At 45.1% G+C, this 21,280-nt stretch overlaps 1 pseudogene; it reads left to right on the top strand.

Annotated features, from left to right (window-relative positions):
- The first annotated feature begins 2,395 nt into the window (after positions 1-2,395).
- On the top strand, positions 2,396-17,332 carry LOC120592400 (protein FAM156A/FAM156B-like; annotated as a pseudogene).
- Positions 17,333-21,280: the final 3,948 nt, after the last annotated feature.

The raw sequence follows: 21,280 nt of genomic DNA, 5'->3' as shown, positions 1-21,280 counted from the left end.
GCAAGAGGGCAGTCAAGGACCTGAGGAAGTACGTGGGACCCTGTGTACAGCACGATCTTCCTTTTCACCGGAACATGCCCTTGTCCAAATGAGCAGAGGAGCCTGCTGAGTGTCAAGACAGCGTAGCTGAGGTCCAGGCCCCGGGCAGCCTAGTCATCTCCTAGACGCCCTCCCCAGGGAGGGGCGTCCTGTCCCGTGAAGCGTCAGGCACATCATCCAGTAGCAGGGCTGGGGTCCCAGAGTTAGGAGCCAATCGAGTGGGGACACTGTCCTGCCAGAAATAGTCGCTCTGTGCCTGACTCTCTAATGCCCTCTCTCTCTGTCTTCTCTGTGCCTGTTACTTGGTCCCTCTCACACACTGGCCTCGGTATGACCTCACTCCTGCCTTGAGGGCCCTTGCCTCACCTCTCCTGAGGGTATCATCCTTTTATGTGTATCTGTGTGGGAAGCAGTTGTGGGAGTTCCCCCTGAGTGCACAGGATTGTCCAGGGAAGCCATGCTCTGTTGAAATGGTCTGGGCAAGGGGTTCTTCCTTGGGGCAAAATGCGAACAACTCCGCTTACATTTTGCGACCTGGGCTCTGGCCTCCTAAAGGGTCTTCTCTGCTAAAAGCCCTCTGATGGCTCACTCGGAGTAAGTCAAAGCCCCCACCCCAGCCCAAATGGTCGGAAGGCCCTACATGTCTCGGTCCCCACTTCTTCTCTGACTTCTTCTCACATCGTACCTCTCTCGTGATCATGCGTTGCCAGACACGCCACCCGCCACACTGCTCCTCATACGTGCTAGCCTGAGTTCCTCTGGCACTTTTCCACTGGCTCTTCCTCTGTCTGGGGTGACTTTCTCCCAGATGTTCATGTCTTCTAGGTTTCAGCTCAAATGTCACCATCTTAGACTTTCTTCTACCACTGTTTCTAGAAATGCTCCTCACGTTATTTCATTATTCCAATTTAATTTAATCACAGCAATTTCTAACACTTACAAATTACTTACATTTTTTGTGCTGTATGATCTCAATAGAATATAAGCTCCATGAGGGCAATTTTTTTTAATCTTCCCACACGGTTGTATTCCCAACTCCCTTTATAGAGGCCGACACATAGTCTGGCGAACCGAACGCAATAATGGAAGAAAATAACTTGCAACAACCACTGCTTGAGAGAGTTACTTAAAAATGGAGTCAGAGGCTGTTAGGTAAGTGGGGCCTTTGCACATCCTGTGCCTCTGTTCTCAGAGCTGCTATTGAGTTGTTACAATGATGCTAAACGCAGCTCAAGCCTGAGTCATGGATAATCGGGAACAACAACTGCTGTATGGACACGTATTAAATTTACCTCCTTCCTGTGGTTTCTGCCTCCCTCGTTTGCACGTTAGAACTAAGGCATCCCTGCTCACCTAGCCAGCAATTCTTCATTTCCATGAAAGAATTACACTTTGTGGTTATTGCCCTTATAAACCCAGCCTTTCTTTGTTCTCTCTGGAGTACAGTGTGGGTGCTACCTGGATCTGCAGTCTCGCAGGTGGCAAATCTTTTTGCTCAAATAAATGTTTCTACTCTTTATGAAGCCTGGAACTCTTCTCTGGGAAACAAAAGAATGAAAGAATGAATAAATGAATGCAAGGTTGCAGCGAAAGGCATAGCTTGTCAGGTCGAGGATTCTGCTAGGGAACATGTTCAGGGGTGACAGGATTGTGACAAAGCCTATGGTCTTCATCTCACCTACTCAGTGTCCTTGAGGCCCCTGGGGGATGGCCCCTTCCCTAACATAACCAAAGATCCTGCAGTCTCTCTCACCTCCTACTGACGGTCAAAGACTGAGACCTGCCCCACACCAGTCCTTCTGACCCCAGTCCGAAGCTCTAGCCCTCCTGCCCTTTGGCAGAGTGTGGCTGTTTGTTCCCACTAGACCTATTCTGCATTACCCAGGAAGACACAAGCCAGCACAACGCTGAGCCCATAGAAAACGCTTGCAACACTCCCTGTTATCATAGTGGCCACCGCAGGGAGGTAAATTTCAGTTTAGGAGACATTTTTAAGAATCCAAGACTGCAGTGAACTTGGGATTTTCATGCTGACTTTGCCCTCCCATCTTTTGAGGACCGGCCTAGAATGGTCCACCGCTCTCTCTGAGGACAAGCTGTTCCAGGTTCGCACCACCAAGGGGCGCGCGAGAAGCAACAACGCGGACCTGAAGTACCACTGAGGCGCTCAGAGTAGGACCGTCCGCTCCGGGAAGTACCACTGGAGGGGGGAATCCATTTGAAAATAATCCACTGCGTTTGTCACGACACTGAGAGTATGCATACAATTCCGCCGTATCCATCTGTACTCGGAGCTCTCAATTCTCCTGTCGCATTGGAGCCCGAGTGGACATCGGGTCTGGGGCTGCGGCCCTGATGTTCACTTACTTAGAGAGATGAACATCACTCCACCCCTCCGTATCTACATGGTCTCACCCAGTTGGGACGGCCACGGCGAGAATGAGGGATTAAGCGCTTCCTGGGTGCAGAGTGCCTCCGACTGGACCCCAAGTGGTGGCCTCGCTCTTCCCCGGCCCAGGCCCATTGGCCATCTGTGTGGGACGGCGCGACGATTGTGAGCTGGAGCTGAGGGCGAGGCTGTGTTCGTGCGTCCGTGCGTGTCCGTGTGTGCGCGCGCGCGCGCATGTTTTGAGAGCGTAAAATTTTTCTACGGGTTGGATTACCCACCGACTGACTGTCGGGTCAGGGCTGAGGATGCCGCCCCAGTGGGTGGCGAGGTTCAGCGCAATCGCTGCCTGGTAGCCAGAGTCCGACGCTGGATTCGCGGGTGAGGGCGCTGTCTGGTTCAGCCCGAACTCAGTCCCCAGCCTAGCGAGGCGCGTTGGGCAGGGCACCGTCCATCCGACCGATGCGCGCAGTTAAGGTGCAGAGGGCGGCGGGGCCGGGGGCGCGGGGGGGGTTGGGTTTGAGCTGGTTTGGTGTCCCTGCCTAAGAAGTAACGCGTCCGGCCTCGTGGGGATGTGTATCCCGAGGGCTGGCATCACAGCTGCTGTTTGGGTACCTTTGATGTCTCTGAGTCTTTTGGGGACTTGAGAGTGAGTGGGATATTTTGTCTGAGTGGATTTTGTTCACTTGGTGTAAGGTCTCTTAGGGTTTGTGTGCCTGTGTACCTGACTGTGCGTTTTCTGAGCTTTGGGGATTGTGTCCCTGTGTGTGAGATCTCCGTGTCCAGGTCCGCACCCCAGGCTATGAAATCCCAGCAGTTTGTGATTTCGGGTCCTGGATCCTGGATAGTCTCCGAGCTTCTTGGGTGTGGGGGGTTGGGGTGCGGTGGGGGGAAGGAGGCTTAATCTTAATGTAGAAAGTATCCGAGCTGGTTGGGGTTTTGTATCCAGGTTGTCGGTCCTCTGATTTGTATGGGGACTTTATCTTAAGGTAATGCGGGGTTTCTGAGTTATTTGAACTTCTGTCTTTCTGTTTTGGGGTTCTGGGTACTCCGTTGGGAGGTGTCTGCATGCTTCCGGGGTCTGTCTCTAGGATGTGAGGTATCAGCAGTTTTCATTTATCTCCCGAGAGAGGACTTTGGTCCACTGGTGTGAGGGAGGTTGTCGCAGTGTGCAGGATCTCTGCTCTGATTCGGGGTCTGTGACTCAAGTTGTGAGCTCTCTCTGCGGAGATTTTTGGAATCTGTTTTAGGTTGTGTTCAGTGAGCTGTTTTTGGTGTCCCTGGGTATCTGATTTGTTTGGGGTCTGTGTCTCTGGCAAAATCTCTTACCGTTTTGGTTGTGAGGACTCTGTCCAGGAACTGAGGGTTTTGGATCCCGACAGATAAGATTCTAAAACGTGGAGCCCCAGGTCCTGGTTGTGTGTCCTTGGGCAAGTCAGTTGTCTCTTGGAGACTCGATATGCATCAGAATGAATAAAATGATGCCAGTGCCCATATTGGAGGGTACCGTATATCTTATCAATGTGTGTAAAGAGCTTGGGTCCCAGTCCTCTTCCACAAGAAATTTCTGAGCACCTGCTGTGTCCCCGAGCACTGTTCTAGCAGTTGGGCAGTACAACAGAGAACAACACTGGCAGAGTCTCTGATTCCATGGAGCTGGTCAGTACACATAGAACATATCTGTGAGTGGCAAGTGCTATGGAGAAAGATAAGGGCAGGCCAGGGGAAAGAGTATGAGGGGAGGATGTTACTAACATATTCAAGGTGTTCCTGAAAAGGTGACAAGTGAGCAGAGCCCTGGAGGAAATGAGGGAGCAGGTGGTAGATTACCTGAGGGAAGAGCATGCCGGGCAGAAGGAACGACAAGTGCAAGAGTGCTGAGGGGGACATCCACTCGGTGTGTTCCTGGATATCAAGGAGCCCTGGGATGCTGGTAAAGCCCTCATCACTGGGTTTGGCACATAGCTCTCATAAAAGGTGTCTGGTATTGCCGTCTCTATTTCTGCTCCCACTTGTGAGGAAGAGGAGGTCATCCTCATTTTCCAGACGAAGGACCTGAGTTTCCGCGAAGTGGTCTGAGCCGGCTCTCCCACTTACACCTGACATTGGTAAATAGGGTGCAATCTTGGACTCTGTCATGAGAAACAGAGAGCTCCCGTGTCAGAGCTGCAGGGAGGACACCATCTGCACCGAAGTTCAGCTAACCAGCCGATATAAATGATTACATGGCAGTCATGCCCACCATAACATTTCTTTTTCTTTCATTTAAAAAAAATTTTTTATGGCGACATCGGTTAACGAAATCCAGTAAGTTTCAGCTATACACTTTAACAATAAGGCATATATACATACATACATATATATTTATATATATTTACACTGTGTTCACCTCCCATAGTTACATTTCTGTCTGTCAGCACATATTTGACCCCGTCTACCTCCCCCCTCCCCCTCCCCTCTGTTACCCACTAGTCTATAGTCCATGTCCATGAGTCTCTGTTTGTCTGTCCTGCTCATTTGTTGCTTTGAGGTTTGTATCCCACATATAAGTGATATCATGTGATTATCAACTTTTTGTGTCTGGCTTATTTCGCTTAGCATGATTATCTCGAGGTCCATCCATGTTGCAAATGGCAGTATTTCATCTCTTCCTATGGCTGAGTAATATTCCATTGTATATATGTACCACAGATTCCTTATCGAATCATCTATCGTAGGACACTTTAGTTGCTTCCATGTCCTGGCTACTGTGAATAATGCTGCTGTGATCATCAGTGTACAAATATCTTTTCGGATATGAGCTTTCAAGTCTTTGGGGGTAAATACCCAGTAGAGGTAATGCTGGATCATATGGTAGATCAATACTTAGTTTTTTGAGGAACATCCATACTGTTTTCCATAGCGGTTGTACCAGTTGCAGTCCCACCAGCAGTGTCTGAGTTCTTTTTCATGATAACATTTCTACTCTCGATAGAGGGCAGGACGTTAGGAATGAGAGAGCAATTGGGGCCGAGGAGGGAGGTAGGAGGGGGAAGCTGGAGAACGGTGAGAAAAAACACACGGGCTTCATAATGTTGCCTGGATTTGTCCCGATTCGCCTTAATTAAGTGATTGTATTAGATATATTCACCTTTACTTCTTCCTGGCCTGTATTTCACTTCCTTTCTCTTTTGCGCCAGAGCAGTTCTGTCGTAAAGCTATGGTATCAGGTGTGGCAGAGCAAGGCAAGCTTATGCTTGTAGTGGCATCCCGGCTTGGGGAGTCAGAGCCCAGAAGTAGTGAGGAGGGCACCCTTACATAGGGACAGGTTGCAGTGGGTGACAGGGTCCAAAGCGGTGAGGAGGATGTGCCTGGGTGTGGATGGGTGGGGGCGAGGGCTAACTGGCTCAGGGATTCAATGTTGAGTGAGTTGTGGAGGTCAAGGGCGGGGGATGCTTCAGCACAGCACAGGAGGAGGGCCTCTGTGTGAGAAAGGAATGGCTTACATGCATTGGGACTTATCGGTCCAGTAATGCATAAGGATAATGGGAGACACGACTGTCACTTTGAGAAAGGAGAGTTTCAAATCAAAAACGAGGAAAACTGTTACGAACTCTGAGCTGTTATACTAGAACTGGAGGTCTCCGTGTGAACTCATGGTTTTCAGTCTACTTACATGTGTATAGATGTAGATGTACATGTTTACACGTGCGTGTGTTGGAATGCGTGCATGTCGTATTCGAGCAGTTTTGGTTACAACAACATCCCAGTAGCAATAAGCACACCGAGCCCCCGGATCCTGTCTTTTAAATACCACTCTCCACTAAATGATTCATTCCAGGACTCGGGGAGGGCAAGGATACAAGAATCTGGCTCAATTTGTGGTGTGAATAATAAGACTCAGTTCAAAAATGATGGGGAGATGTCAGAAGGACACAGAAGATAGCTTGAAGGGGCTCCCACTTGATGGTTTCATTTTATTGTTTTCAGTTTTGAGGTATTCCTGACAAGTAACATAGTTACGTTTAAGGTGTACAGCCTGATGTTTTGATACATGTATGTACTGTGAAGTGACTACCACAATAATGTTAGGGAACATCTCCATCCCCTCATATAATTACCATTTTGCGTGTGTGAGGATAACGTCTAAGACCTACTCTCTTAACAACTCTCAGTACGCCGTACAGTGTTGCTCATTATAGTTACCATGCTGTACATTAGATCTCCTTAACTTCTTCTTCCTTTTATAGCTGGAAGTTTGTATGCTTCGGCCAGCATTTCCTCCAGCCCTTGGCAACCACCATTGGAATCTCTGTTTCTCTGACTGGCTTCTTTTGTTTCCACGTATGGGAGAACATAGAGTTTTTATCTTGCCCTGTCTGACATATTTCGGTCAGCATAATGCTCTCGAGGTCCAAGCATGGAGTCTCAAAAGGCGGGATTTCCTTTTTATGCCTGAATAACAGATGTGAGTGAGTGTGCGTTTGTATGTGCGTTAATGCATTTTCTCAATCGATCCATCCCTCGACGCACACATAGGTTGTTTCCGTGTCTCGGCTCTAGCGGCATAGCACATCTTAAAATCGGTGTTACTCCTTTACTTTTATTCTTCTTTCTCAACATAATTTGGCTCTTCTAGTTTCTTTGCCTTTCCACATAAATTTCTAATCACGCTAGAAAATGAGTATATAAATGATAAAAATAAACCTTTTCAAAACTGAAATTTAAAGGCCAAAGACCTCACCGTATGTTTCTCTTACTGCCATCGTTTCTATCGTGTCCATTTCACCTACCTCAAAGTAACACGTAAATCTGGTAAAGACATGAAACTGTTAATAGTAAAATTTTGATTGGATCTTTTCATTCTTGTGTCATTCTCACATTGCTTGTTTTATTCTGTAGCTTTTTCTTAATTTTGTGTTCATTATTTAAAGGCTGCCGTATTAATATTTTCTGAGCTAAATCATGAGGAGATGGTAAACAATGTTTCGGATAGCGAGTCTGAGAAAAGAGGCAAAGGGAAGAGCGAGTGGAGTGGAAGTGGGGGCAGTGAATGTGTGGGGGGCGGTGAGAGAGATGTGGGGGAGCCAGCGGGAGAGAGAGATAATGGGTACAAGGAGAAAGCAGAAGTGAAGAGACATGAGAATAAAAGCCCACACTTCTGGTGGCTTACTACTGTGCGCTCTATCCCTCTCTCTCTCTCTCTCTCTTCATGTATAATTTCAGAAGTCAGTGAGTCTGCACAGCACCACGGTGAGGGAAGCATTTTAATGTTATCATCCCTTTTTACAGATGAGGTAACTGAGGTGGAGTTTAAGAGGTGAAGTCGTTTGTCCAAAGTGACCTAGCCAGCAAGGGCAGAGTCAGATTTGTACCCACACCAGAGAGGAACAGGAAGAGGCGTGGGATCTGACTCTAAACTCTGGAACGCACCTCAGGGTCAGGCGTTCTCTGGATCAAAAGGCAGGTGAACACGTGCAGCGGTATTCATCAGATTACATCGGACATGTGTACGGATGGAACATGAGGTGTCCTAAGTGCATGAAATAAGGTGGAGGTGACGAGTCAGCATACACGCATCACAAAGAACGGTTTCTGGTCCATTACAAAGTCTGTACACGTGTTTGCTGCTCTCGATGTCAGTACCAACAATCTCATCATGATTATCATTGTGGAAAGTAGCCGATGGTATAAATTAAGCACACAAAGCAGCAGATACACTAGTATAAAGGCATTACCTCTCCCCTCCCATCTCATAATTTTAGAAAAAGGCAGAGAAAAGATGCCCAGAAGACAGGCACCACGTTAGGTCATTTTCTCTAAGTGGGGACCTCTAGATGGTTTTGAAATAACATTTTATGCACTGTTTCATGTGCCATATCTTCATTATTACGCAGTGCTCCTATTATAATTTTTAAAGAGATTTTTGGGAAGATTCATTGTCGTGGGCTCTTGATGACTCAGAATAAAAATCTGTTTTGATATCCTTGCCAGGTGAAAATCGGATCAGCGCATTTAAAGCAGAAGACAGATCTGCGGTACAGTAGAGAGGAGCTGTGGGGGAAGCAGAGAGGTCGGGATGGAAGGTTAGCTATGTCTGCGAGTGTTGTGAAAATGCCACAGATGGATGACACAGGCCCAAAACAAACCAAACAGCAACTTGCGGGTCCCTAATAAAGACCTCATTCTATGGAGAGGAGTGTCTACATTAAGACTTCTTAGGCCTTCCCTGTCTCTTGGCTCCCATGGCACGGTGGGGCAGCGTGTGGAACTTGTAAGGCCGTAACGCTTTGAGCTACGCTGCGGACACGGGGGAAAAGTGGCAGCATTAGACAGATGTGTGAGAAGGAAGATGGACGGAACTCAGCAAGGATTTGGACTTAAGATGAAGGCAAGGAAGATGTAAATGGTTAAGACCGTTTCTGCGTTTGGTAATGAGCACGGTGGTGCCTTCTGTTGGCATGCGGAATACCGGAAGAGGGCCAGGTCTGTGATGGGTTCTGAAATAAGACCTTTATTTTTATTAGCTCATGGTCAAAACGGCATACAGTCATCAAAATTTAAATACTTGCCTTATCAGATCCTTTTCCTTTAAAGAAAACAATAGTCAGAGGTACTAAGATCAAATTTACATTTCAAGTGTGCTGGTTGTAGAGTTTTGAGAACTGTATACAATCGTGTAACCGCCACCACAATGAAAATATGGAAAATTTCCATCAATTGATCATGTTCCCTTGTGCCATTTGCCATCGGGATCCTTCTTCCTCTCCCATAGCCTGGCAACCACGGATGTACTTCTGTGCCTATAGTTGTGGCTTTTCCAGAATGCCCTTTACATGAAAGCATGTAACGTGTAGCCTTTTGGGTCCGGCTTCTTTAATTTAGCATACTTGAGATGCATCCATGCTGTTATGTGCATCGGTAGTTCGTTTTTAGTACTGTGCAGTACTCCTTTGTGTGGGTGTACCTGTTTGTTTTCCTTTCATCCATATTCCAGGGGTTGATCACTTGGATTGTTTCTAGGTTTGGCGATTATGAATAAAGTTGACATGGATGTTTGAGTACAGGTCTTTGTATAGACATGTTTTCACTTCTCGTGGAAAGAATTCTGTACGAGTAGAATTGCTGGGTCGTGTGTAAATGTACGTATAACATTAAAAGTGAGTGCTTGATGATTGGATACCCACTCCAGCTTTCTTGTGATTGCTGGTTTGATGATGTATCTTCTCCCCTACTTTCACTGTGAGTCCATCTGTATCTTTTGACCCTAGACTGTGTTTCCCGTAGACGGCATACAGTTGCATTTTCTTTTTCTTTTTGATCCCATCCGTGAATGTCTGTCTTTGGATTGTTTAATCTGTTCATATTTAGTGTTCTTATCGATAAAAGTAGACTTACATCTGCCATCGTACTTCTTTTTTTCCTGTGTCTCATGTCTTTTTGTTCTTTGGGTCCCCCATTACAGCTTTCTTTTGCATTGAATGGGTATTTTCTAATGTAGCATTTTAATTTCTTTAACCATTTTTTTCACTATATTCTTTGAGTTACGGTGGGAATGTATCCCACGTATCCACAGGGGATACATTCCGAGACTCTCAGTGGGTACCCATAACCATGGATAGCAGCGAACCGTATATGTCCTATGTGTATTCCTATACATACACACACTTTAAGGCTGCTGTTTGGCATATGTGGATTGCCGGCATCACTGCTCTTGCGCTTTGGGGCCGTTATTAAGTAAAATAATGTTTCCTTGAACACAAGCACCGCAGAACCTCAACAGTCAATCTTATAACGTACACGGCTACCAAGTGACTAACAGGTGGGAAGTGGATACGCTGGACAAAGGGATGATTCATGTACTGGGGCATTGTGGGATGGCGAGAGAGTTCATCAAACTATCAGAATGACGCGCGACTTAAAACTTATGAATCGTTTGTTCTGGTATTTTCCATCTGGGATTTTTTTCACCAAAGGTTTGGGTTTTTAACTACTGATTTGATATCTATAACAGATATTGGACTATGAACGCTATTTCACGTGGGTGAGTGTTAGTAGTTTATGGTTATTGAGTAACCAATCCATTTCTTCTAAGTCGTTTCAGTTATTTATTGATTAATTAATCTCTTTTTCTTAAAAATTACTAGGGTGACATTAATAAAATCAAATAAGTTTCTAGTGTACCATTCAACGGTATGTCATGCATGTATATATTGCACTGTGTTCACCACCCAAAGTGAGATGTCCTTCCGTCACAAAACATTTGACCCCTTTCACTCCTGTCTACATCGCGCCTTCGCCGTGTCTCTCTGGTAATCACTAATGCAATGTCCCTGTCCATGAGTCTCTGCTTTCTGTCATGTTTGTTGCTTTCAGTTTTATATCCCACATATGAGTGAAATCATATGGTTCAACGTTTTCTCTGTGACTTATTTTGCTTAGCATGATTATCTCAAGTTCCATCTGTACATGTAGAGTTGAATGTAGTATTGCCATATTGCCCCTTTCATATCTGCTGTGTCTATAATAAAATCACCCTTTCCATTCCTGTTTCAGGTAACTTGTTCCACCCACCTCGCTCCTTCCATCTCTTCCTCCCTCCCCTTCCCAGCTGTCCTCCCTCCCGCTCTCTGCCTCTCTCTTTCTGTCTCTCGATTTACTTGAGGTTTATCCATACTATTGATCGTTCCAAAGAACCACTTTTGGTCTAATTGAGTTTCTCTATTTTTTTTTGTTTGTTTAGAAATTTCATTAATTTCTGTTCTGATTTTTAGTAAAATAAAATTTTCTTTATATTTCCTCGGAATTTTGATTTTCATAGTCTTGAGCAACCGTTTGACAATCTGCAAAGCCAGTGAGGATGAAAGTGGAAATTTAAAAGGGTGTGTCACCATGGTGCACATGCTTGGAATTTAATAAAGGTCTCCTTTTTGAAAGTACAGGAATGTTTACGAGGAGAACACATGTTCGTCACATATTGATTGTTCTTACAGTTAGGCTTGAGAATGGTTCGTAAAAAGTCAGCAGGGCATTAAACATGGTTGACTGTGGCCCATGACATATGGATGCAATTATGGGCCTCATTCCTAAAAGCATCATTGGGCGCCATGAGTATACAGAGCTCTAGAGACGTATTTCCTCATGTAACGAGGAATAATAGTCCTAGGACATAGGGCTCATTACTATCCCCATTTTACAGACAGGAAACAGGGACCGAAAAATTAAGTAAGATGAATAATCCTGGATTTTCCTTCTTCCTTTATCACCATTCTTTGCAGTCTTGGTCTTCCGGCTGCACATGTCCCTGGCTGCTGCCTGGAGCTTTGAGAATCTTCATCTTCACCTTGTGTCTGGACCCAAAGGCTGCCTTGGAGCTTGGAGCGTGGACTAGGTCTCCATGGATCCACTCCAGAAACATAGCTCAATGTCGATTTCTGAATCTTCCCCGATGACGTCTGAAGAGACTTCCCGGGAAGTCGCAGCAACCACTCATCCTTCTCAGAACTGCTGATGCTGGGCCTCAGCGACCTGAACCCCAGTCCTGGCACCAGCTACCCAGCCCCTCCAAAGGAGCTGCTCCGACAGAGGTACATAGGTGGGAAAACCCTGCAAGAGAGGCAGTGGGAAAGGTCAGCATCCCTTTCCCAGACAAGAAGAAAACCTTTCTGGAACACATGAGAAGTAGGCACCTCGATCTCGTGGTACCTTATCAGGTTCAAAGGGAAGCCAGAATCACTTCTTCGCTGACGGAGATCAGAATAGATTCATATAGGAATGCCGTTACTGCCAGAGCCATAGGCCGAATGTTTGTGGGATGCCTGCGGAGAGGAACGGGGCCCCACATCCTTCCTCTTGGGAAACCTTGTACAGGGCCTCAGTGGCTTGACCGTCAGCTTGGGCACCAATGGGCCTAGCCTTCTACGAGAAGGGGAGCTCTAGCAGCCTGATGCAGAGGAGAAGCTCCAGGTAGAGAGGCAGCAGGAAAGCAAAAGAATGGTTCAGAGGCTCCTCAAACAGTGGTTAAAAGAAAACTGACACTGTCACCCCACGTCACTGAGATCCGCACAGCTTCACCATGGACGCTGGTCTTGCCAGATCCTGGGTGTGGATTCCTTTTGGGGACCAAACAGTAAGCAGTAGTTGGAGGAGTAACTCGAAGAGTTTATGACCAAAAGTCCTATCAGCATGAGCATAGATTTGATCCCAGGGAGTTCCTAATCTTTCCTGCCTGGCATTGGATCGCTGTGGGGCATTCTAAGGCCAGGGATACTGCACCCCAGGGGTCCTTAGCTCCTATATTATGTCTCCTATGTTGCATTTTGTCACTTTCACACTCTGGATCTCTGTCTTTCCTCCCAGCACTGTGGTCGGTAAGATATAAAGCGTCTGCCATGTGAATGCCTTGGGGAGGTCCATGTGCTTTTGTGCCATTTTCCCCACCGCCTCCAAGAAGCAGCACTAGGTCTGCTGGAATGCACGGCTGCTAATCTGAGATCTAGTTTCAAGAATCTGAGGCTAAAGAAAGTATGCTGAGGCATGTGGAATTGGAACGTGGTGGTTCACCGTTGTGTTCTTCGTGTAAGCCGGTATGAATTTGAGCTAAATGCCGATAAATATTTCCCTGCTCCATGACATTGAGTAGTAGTTTCCATTAAAGGAGTTTCTGAAGGGTTACCTCGTCGTGGATACCAAATAAATATACGTGTTAGAGGCAACTAACTTAGAATTCAGGTTTGTTCAACCATTTTGGTTTGTTCTTTGTCAGATCTGAGCAGCAGATCCGAGTTTATCAAGAGGAGCATATTTAGAACGGGGCGTGGGGGAGGGCTCCAGAGAACATGTCAATCACTTTGGGTGGCCCTGCCATAGGCCTGGCATGCAGATCATCCAGGTGGGGGAAATGGAAGCGAGTCCTGCTATCCAGGGACAGTTGGAAGCAGAGTCCCTGTTCCACAGTAGGAAGTCCTGAAGGATGGGGCCCCATGCGGTATGGTGCTGTGTACCCTGGCGTTGGGCTCCAGGGGCCAGTCCTTGTTGCGCGGTATCCCCAGTTTGGTGAACGTGCTCAGCAGTTTCGTGCCTCCTGCATGAGAACCAGAACATCATTGAGTTATTAAGAGTCGTGATTTGGACATAATGCCTTTTCATTTCAGGAGAGAAGAATGATTGAATCTTCCTCTCCCTATCCCCCTCCTCCCCTCCCCCCACAGAATCCCATGAATTATACCCAGAATGTGACCATGCAGTTCTTCTGAAAGGAAAATAAATTCTACGTTCTGTCAGTGTGCTTTCTGGTGGTCCTCAGAGCGGTATTGCAACAAAAATCTTCGAGTGTCCTGCAGACAGAAGTGACTTGAAACAGGTATGTTTGTTTTTTTCGATTCTGAACTCGTGATCCCATCAGAGAGAGAGGGGGCTCCACATCTTGCGAGTCTAGTCGCCCAGTCCCAGGGGAGTAGGTCAGTAAAGCAGGGCTTCTCCGTTTTGAAACACAAAGGCCTTACTTCAGTCCAGTCATTTGGCATGTGCTGAGCAAGACAAACGGCATTTCGCTTTAATGGATCATTTACTAGGTGTCAGGCAATATTCTACATATTTTTAGCCAAAAGAGAATGCTAGTGGAGCCTACACTTTCAAGAAGCTGAGATTGAAAATAATCAAGAGACAGGGTAGGAGAAGCAAAGGGCTGTGTGCTTCCAGGGTAGATTACTTGACTGTCCCCCCTAACGAGAGAGAAAACCACAGGAAGCAGGTACCAGAAATCTCTAGGGATCCCGAGGACTGCTGAATGGATGACAGCATCATGGAGACTTAGGATGAGCCTCGCAGGAGAAGCTTTAAGTTGAGGAAGGAAGACTGAGGGTATCCAGCAGCAGTGGGCTTGCAGGAAGACCCCCATCCACCGTCCCACCCCACGCCCATTCTTACCTCTGTGACCCACGGAGTTCTGGGTTGGGCCACATGATATCTTCCATGTAAAAGGCCTCAATAGGTGGTATCAGGGGCAAGTCCAGTTGACTTGAGTCAGAACACAGGGATGTCCTGGCAGAGGGTGTAGGGCGTTTTGGCAAAGGGGGCATCAGAATGAAAAGGAGTTCTGCGAGGGGAGCGGACAGCAGTCCTGTGATGAGGACAGTACATACCAGGTACTCGGTTTGGAGTGATGGCAGGTGCTGGAGACGTGGGCATTGGAAGGACCTCGAGACTTAGACAAAATGGCTCTTTCAAAGGCATTTCTTGGTTTAGGACTTTAGACGTCCAGGAAGCTGTGAGAAGGTAAAAGTGGTTTGCGTTGTGTAAGTGCCGAGCGTGGATAGACTGGAAGCATCTGTGAGCCTAAGCCCCGATGAGGCCTTGAGGACACATATCTGATGATGATGAGGCTCTCCTTGCGGTTCCGTCACGTGAGGAATGAGGGCCTGGGGCATTTAGAGCAGTAGAAAGGGGCTTGTGGTTCTGGCCCCAGCAGAGGGGAGATATCCATCGGGTCTTCAGATGACAACACAAGCGATGCAGGGCCCCGGGTCCAGATGGCTTGTTGGATGTTCAGGGAGAGACGCGAGTCCGAGTCTGCAGAGATCTTACAGGAGGACCACAGGTACCAGGCCAACATGATTTGACGGCGGGGTATGCTCTCGGGTGAAGGAGCAGTTCCCAGCTCACAAGAGATTTCTGCCGGGCGAAGGAGCGGGCTCCAACCCACAAGAAATTCTGCCGTTGTTACGTGTTCACCACCCCGCACCATCAGAACTCAAGGGCTTTGTCAGGAAATCGTGTCTTTCCAAAGCTCCTTAACCCCCGTTTGGTGGTAAGTGAGGGGAGGACTAGGTGTGAGACAGCCTAAGACGGGTAGAGGGGATCAGGCAGAGCATGACTGTGACAAGAGGCGAGCCAAGACCTTCCTGCACATTGACCCCTTTCGATCCCTCGGTTGAGATATAGGAGCCCAGGTGGCTTCCTGAGACGAGGCCCTGGTTTCCATTTGACATACTCATGGACCTCAGATCACTGCTGTCTCTCCTTGGTGGGTTGCAAGCACCAAGTGAGATAATGAGTATGTACATGGTTTCTAAGTCACATAGCTCCACAATAGGTAGGCCTGTTACAACCGTCCAGTTGTTGTTTTTGGTCCTATACCTTGGGCTCTCCTCGATGGAAACAGACTCAAGGGGCCAGGGCCCCCCAAAGTGCCAAGTAGTATGGACCTGTTCCCTGCCCTTTACTTGTTGGGCCTGATCGGTGCTCCCTCTCCAAGCTGTTTAGAAAACATAATGCAAAGATTACAGGTATTCATGGAGGGAAGGGTTAGTCATGCAATTGTTTTTACAATAGGAAGGACTCCTCCCCTTCTCCATCTTTGTTCTGAGACGTGCCTACTTGACCCTTCATCACCTACCTCCTGCCTGTGTCCTACATGCTCCCACCATAGGCGCTAGTCGGTTGATGTCCATCTTCTCAGAGGCCTTAGAGGGAGGAGGCTGGTCGACCCGGGCCGGAGATTACAGTGATGACATGGAGGAATGCCAGAAAGGGACTTCGAACAGGAGCTCGGGGTTCTCTGATGCCAAGTCCCATGTCCTTGGGTATGGAGATGTTCGCTCGAGTAGAAGGGGACTATCTCTAAAGACAGAGAAGCTCCAGGGTTGACCAAGTCATGCTCTTGGGCCTTGATCTGGCCGGAAATGTTCCGAGGAGTGAGGGCTGAGAGGAGGAAGATGATTATGTCACTGTTCCCGAGTATCCACAGGTGGGGGCAGTGAGCCATTGGAAGATGTCGTGAGGATTGATACAGGTCGCATACTTGAAACAGAGGTGCGGCTGGGGCGATTGGGCAACAGGACCTGGTCATCACTTGTTTAGTCCCTCGACTGACCGTTTACAGCAGGGTGAGGATAGAAACTTCTAGCAGACGCACGCTCCAAGACCAGCACTGACCCCACTGGGCTCCGGAACAGAGACCCAGAACCCGCCAGTGGGAGCATAGATCTGGTTGAACAGGCCCCCGAGTCCTGTCACTGGGATTTCCGTGCCTTTGCTCCTGCAAGAGGGCATGTCTAAGGCAGCAGCATGCTTCGGCCAGTTCGCAGGGGTCTTGGGCTGGTCCTTGTTTTTCCTGAGCCACCACTTTTGGTGCCTGAGACACCATCTGCTGTGTAGTTTAGGACAACTAGGGAATGAGAGGGAGTTACTTCTCGAAACGGTGGAGCTCAGTTTCTTTGGACTCTAGACAGCAGTGTTGAGTCATGAAAGAGCCTCTTGCCCCGCCCTTCGTGTTTGAAAAACACTGGAGGAGTCCTTTCTAAAGGGACACCCAGCTTATTTCTTGTGTAGCTCCCTGAGTTAGAGTAACCATGGGGTGACTGACTCCAAAGTAATGTCCCTGCTGAAAACATTGTGCCTTGGGTCCTTCGCATCTTCTATTTCTGCTTTTTCGAATGTTCTTGTCATGGGTTTTCAGCTAGTAGTTTTAGGCTTTTATCAGTATATTCTTCAGTCACTCAAAACTTCCCAGAGAAAATTTGGAGGACCGAGAAAATATAATACAGTACTCGAAACCATATTCGCCTCACCCAGGGATGACCATTACTAATGATTTGTGATCAATTATTTCAGTGATTTTCTCATCCATACAGGCGCGTTGTAAACAGTAGGAGATTCATATCGCATTGTGAATTCAAAAAGTGTTATTAAACTCAAAACGTTTGCATGAGATAGCCTTTCTAAAAATCATTTCGAAACACTTGAGGTTTTTACGCACTTTTCCCCCTAAAAGTATGAGTAGTGTCAAAGAGTGAAAATGCTATAATTCATAACTGAGCTAGCAGGCAGGAATAACCCCTGACTCCTATCTCAAAGGCACACAGCAGGCTGTAACCTTCCTTAGGACAGGAGCTATAATTTTTGCTCGGTTTTTTTAAGTTTTCTATTTTATTTTACTCATTCATTTTGCTTAACATTGTATTTTCAGTGTTTGAAACCCACTCCTTTTGTCCTCCAGCATCCTTACCTTGTTGTCCCCATGGTGAGGGCCAGCTGCTTACTGGCTCCTGTCCTGTGGGGCTGGGAGTTTACAAAACCCCCTGAGATCTGTCATAGAGTCACTCCATTATTTTTCCCTCAGGCTATGAAAGGAAATTCTTCTGATTTTTGTCATTTGGGAAGACAGAGAAAAGACAACAGAAAGAAAGAGTAATCATCCTTGACCCAGCCACTTTCAACATGATTTGCAATCCCCTTCATTTTTACATCCTTGTGACAGTACAGTATCTAGAGGGAATTTTGAAGTTTTAAGGGTTGACAGTGGGTAATTCATCTATTTCCTTGAAATTCAACTTTCCCTATACTCCAGCTCATATACCTTCTACCACTCCTACGTTGTTTCGCGATTATGGAAAGTAGAGCTAGGACAAACTTTTTTTTTTTTTTAAGAAATAGGAAAATCGCCTTCATCACATTCTTTGTTGTTGTTGTTATCTGATACCCTGAAATGTTTCCAGGATGAAAATAGTTTTTTTCAATTTGTTATTAGGTAAGAAGTAGGTTCAATAATGTCCTGAAAAGTATATCAGTAGCAGTCACAATTATTCATTTTGTAAAGAGGAGAGGGTCTCAAAAGGTATTCTTCCTCCTTAATGGAAAAAGTGAGAAATTAACTGACAATTAATAGGTTAAGACGAGTTGCAGGAATAGACACATGAACAAAAGCACAGGAAATATATACATACATTCCATACCATATGATAGCATACCTGAAACCCACCTGAATTTTGTGACGTAATAAATAGGCTCTATTTAGAATAGAAAAGCACTTGAATTTTTTCTTTGGTTATTGGCTCTACATCTGTCCTAGAACCATTGTTAATTTTATTAAAATTAGTTATTTGTTAAAAATGTGAGTGAATAAATCTATGCCCACATTTTAGATAATTTGCCTTGCAGGGATTCCTACAGGCTGACACATATTGCCAAATTCCTTTAAACAGAAACATAGGCCAGTGCCTGCCTCATTGTATCCCGAAAGTTCTGATAATTTTTTTAAGGGTTGGTAAGCTGAGAGGTAAAATATGTCATTATTGTTTTAAAAGAACCTTTTTATTTGTGAGTCTTAATGTCCATTGCTATATTGAAACTTATGTATTTACTTTTACATCTTCTGCCTGTAAAATGAATTGATGAGAATTCATATTAAGAGATTTAATTCATTTTAAAACGAGGGCTTGAAAACCTGTTTTTGAAGAACCACAGTTCCTATTCGAACTGCTTTTCAGGGACAGTGGGAGGGAGAGTGGAGAGAGGAGAGGGGAAGTGGTGAGACAGAGACAGAGACAGACAGAGAAGAGAAAGACAGAGACAGAGACGGAGAAATTGAGACACTTCCAGGATCCACCTCAAGGTACTTCCTTAACAGAAGCCTAATGGATGAGGGACACCTAGTAGTCTGTGCAACACTGTGTCTTAACTTACTTGCAAACAGCTACTTCCTAATTTGGGTCCTCCCAAATGTCTTAAATTTATTATGAAACAGAAATTATATTTTTTAACTTTGTAGCATTTTTATTAAACACTGGTTGTGAATTATTTACATAATTCAGGACATGCATTATTTTATCAATTTGCCGTGAAAGAGTTTTCACAATACGACTGACAACACAGTCCATTTATGCTCACTGTAAGACAGAAATTTGGCCGTTTAGCACTAATAACTTGCTGTTACTTTCACTACTTCCTTCTGAATGAGATGCGTGTATGGAGTGTGAGACATAGGGCCTGTGATCCCAAATATAACTGATTTTTCTTTGTCTTGCAGAACAAAATTTTATTCTAAAAATATATTTCAGTGTCAGTGAAATACCAAGGGTTTGTTATTATGGTAAAAAGAAAAAAGTAAGAGGAATTAGCTTAAATTTTTTGTTTGGAAGATACAATACGATCACTGTAATATACTGACAACACCTATTTATCTGCATTTGAATTATTAATTTTATGAATTATCTAAGGACATTTTAAAATCATTGATTGAATTCTTCCTAATATTTAGATATCATCTGGATTGGTTTATCTTCAAGAAAATACTTCCTCGAGGAATGCAAACAAAATCAAGCCTTTGCTCTAGTGAACATAATTTGGAAGATAAATTTATGGATAGAAAATGTGATCCAAAGTAAAATATTGCTTCGCAGCACTGTTTATCTCAATTACTGTTTTTGCATATAACCAAAAAACCTGACCGTATTGAAGTACTGGTATTTGACAGTAACCAATTCTGCATCTTATTTACAGAGAGCAGACGAATAAATTATTTCAACCTGAAAGCATGGGAAACTTTAAAGGCATATAATGACATTATTACTTCAAAGGGTTTTTTTTTTCTGTATCTTCAGAGTGCTAAAGAAAGGCGTACTCAAGAAAATTTAAAGCCCGTCTACAAAGTTTCGATTGATTTGACTACTGAAATATCAAGAATGCAGGGGACAAAACAACTTATATTTAAAAGGCTCCCATTACTATAAAAATGTATCTAAAGTATAATTTGCAAAGCTATGAAAACAGTGGTTGAAAGACCAGTTTGGGGTATTTTTGGTAACCTACAATTTACCTATCAGCCCACATCTTTTTTCAAACTAATGTAAACAATGTTCTATAACATTTTCGCAACACTGCATTGTGTCACATACATCCTGTCGCATACACATGATGGGCAGTTTTTATCATTCATACTCATCGCATCAGTTGGCCATAATGCACAGTGAGAAGAGATGATCTTTTTATATCAAAATTCTTGACATAGGGTATTCTTGTAAACCAAAAGCAGATCTCAAACACTTCTGACTTCCGTTCAAGGTTTTTTAGGAGGGATGAGCAAGCAGCCATAAATTTCTTTTTTTCTCTATAACGTCCTCCGTTCATTTGACAGTCAACAGATCTCACTCAGATGTCCCTCCAGCTGTTTGATTTGTCTTAGACCCCTAGTGTTATACATAATAACAAGTTACATCTCTGAGTCCTCATTCGCATCTTTACTCCCCAAAAACCATTTGTGTAACTAAGGACTCTATTCAGAATCTGCCTTACTTAGGGGGTGGCACAAGCTCATAAGCAGCAATTATTATTATTTTTTACTTAATCAGCTTTAAAAACATGCCTCCACCCACGAAGACTGAAAATCTCTGTTCAGATGAAAAGTAAGATAAGAGGTTATCCCATTTTTCCAAAAACTATGTTAGAGGATCCTGGGTTGTGGAACTCGATGAAAAAAACTAGGGCCTAGGTAGTAGAAAAGGGAAAGGGACCAGGGCGACCGCTGAGGCAAAATTACTTGGGTCCCACCTACTCTGTCATTTTATATGCTGTGGCATGAAATAGGCAAGGATTTCCATCCTGGCTGTGACACATCCTGACTGTGATGGTGGGAAAGTATTTACATGCTTTGGTTCTGTTTTTCATTTCAGAAGAGAAATTACGATATTTGCACCAAACGATTTCTATGAAGAATAAATAACCCATGAAATAGGAATCACATTGCAGAAGGATTTGGCTCATATTCCATTTTTCATTTAAACTTTCGAGTATTTTTATTTCATTTTACCTTTAGAAATAACGTCTCTAGCAAATGATAATTCATATTAAATTTCAAGTAGGGATATAAGGCTACCTTTCTAAATGAATTTGAGTTCAGAAATGTATTTTATTTGAAAAATATAATGATTAAATGGCACTGTAGCTAGTGTGCGGCATGCCATCCATTCTGCTCTTGCTTTGTAAATAACTGAGATCAGACAGGGCTACCCTGAGTCATGGTATGGGCTGAAAACTGCTCCTTGCTGTGTGTGATGCCAAAGAACATAAGGAAATATTGTGCTCATGCAACAACATACA

Source organism: Pteropus medius, unplaced genomic scaffold (assembly GCF_902729225.1).
Source record: "Pteropus medius unplaced genomic scaffold, Ma_sr-lr_union100, whole genome shotgun sequence".
Taxonomy (NCBI): Eukaryota; Metazoa; Chordata; class Mammalia; order Chiroptera; family Pteropodidae; genus Pteropus; species Pteropus medius.
The sequence above is the reverse complement of the archived record's forward strand: the minus strand, read 5'-3'. Positions and strand labels throughout refer to the sequence as shown.